This window comes from Octodon degus, unplaced genomic scaffold (genome assembly GCF_000260255.1).
Source record: "Octodon degus isolate 3935 unplaced genomic scaffold, OctDeg1.0 scaffold00089, whole genome shotgun sequence".
Classification (NCBI taxonomy): Eukaryota; Metazoa; Chordata; class Mammalia; order Rodentia; family Octodontidae; genus Octodon; species Octodon degus.
This window is the reverse complement of record NW_004524665.1, coordinates 4,500,569-4,502,325: the sequence shown is the minus strand read 5'-3', so window position 1 is coordinate 4,502,325 and position 1,757 is coordinate 4,500,569. Positions and strand designations below refer to the sequence as shown.

Sequence of the window (1,757 nt, the reverse complement as noted above, 5' to 3'; positions counted from 1 at the left end):
TTCTCAGCCATGATGTGAGACAGGAAGGTCCTCATGCAGCATGTGTTCCCTGCTCCAGGAAAGCTCCATGGACGGGATGCAAAGGTGCCAAAGAGGGAAACCGGAGAAGTTCAGCTGCATCTGTCGTACTACGTACTTCTAAACCTCAGGAATGGTGTGATCCATCAGGCTTTTCATAATGCTTGGTGCCATCCGTTTAATAATATATTCAAAGATAAAAGCAGGTTTAATTGTTATGGTGACTATAGTCCCAGATGTTGAAAGTATGTCTGCTATTTGAAAGTCCTTCAACCCAATGACATTCTGGCCGTTGATTTCGCAAATGTTATATTCAGTCAGAAGTCCATTTCTGGCAGCAGAACTGTCTTTCACTATGGATGTTATTTTTCCATTTTTGGAAATAAAACTGACATGTCCAGTACTATCCTTGTGCATGGTAATTGTCCATTCAAAGGGCCTGTCGTGAATGGTCATGGTAATCTTCTCTCCGAAAGCCTGTTTGAGCACTTTGTGTGCTTTGTCTGAACTCCAGCCCGCACAGTTCTCACCATTGATCTGGGAGACTTGATCCCCAAATCTCAGACCAACCAGAGAGGCTGGAGAATTGGCCTGAACGAGCTGAATAAATATACCATTGTCTACCGATTTAAGCCTGAGCCCAATTTTTCCATCTTGATCCTTACACAAAATGACTTCACGAATCCCTTGTTTTATTTCTGCTCTACAAATTCCAACATCGTTCCCTGTTACAGGAGCCACCATATAGTTCATGCTGGAAGGTCTTGCTACCAACTGCCCCTGCACTGGCGCTCCAGGGACCATGGCACACACTTCTTCTTCATTTAAACTTAAGCCCATGTACTGAGAAAGCTCTAGATACAGCTTGGGATAGAGATTTCCATCTTGGGAGATGGGGGCAGAAGCTTCCAACAGAACTGCTGGGTTGGCAGGGTTTGCAGAAAAGGCAGTCTGAGGCTGTATTACTTTCTCTACCTTCAAATCTTCAAGAGATGGATAGAGAGACATTTCTGCAGGATTTTTCTCCGCGCGGGTCGCTAGCCGCCACCGCCCGCGTCTCCAGCACCAACTTCAGAGAACCGAGGGGACGGCGCGGCGCCGAAGGCCAGCCCACCCCAAGCGTCACGGCGCCGCCCCCAGGAGCAGAACATCTTGCCAGAGTGACACAAAGGGTTCAACTCTAACGCCTGCAGCAGAAAGAAGTGGAGCACAGCAGCCAGATCCAAACAACACCCACATGGAGAAATCTGGACTTCATAGATCCAGACCTGGTGCTAAGGTAATAAGTCTATCTAAGCTCTACACCAAAAGTCAGAAGACAGTGGTATACAAAGTGACAAAGAGAAGGAACAAAATGCAATCTCAGGCCCAGAGTCCACCCAGTACAAATGTAGAAGACACTAGCACTGAGGAAACTGGAAATCACGCACCAGATATCTCAGAAATAATAGCGTTGGTGGTAAAGAATCAACTGCAGAAAGGTATAGAAGAAATCAGATCAGAAATAATTTCGGACCTAAAAAAATGTAGTGGTGACTATAATCAAAGAAGTACTAAGTGCTTCTAAAGAATACACTGATAAAAAAAATAGAGCAGAATATAAAAATGATGGAACCCCTGAATAAACAATTTAGGAAAGAAATAGAATCTCTGAAACAAGTTCAAAGTGATATATAGGAAATTAAAACCTCAATCACAAGCTGGCAAAACTGTTTGCGTGAAAGTGAAAATAGACTTTC

At 44.3% G+C, this 1,757-nt stretch overlaps 1 pseudogene; it reads right to left on the bottom strand.

Annotated features, from left to right (window-relative positions):
- Positions 1-108: 108 nt before the first annotated feature.
- LOC101567648 lies at positions 109-1,149 on the bottom strand (annotated as a pseudogene).
- Between the last annotated feature and the right edge of the window lie 608 nt (positions 1,150-1,757).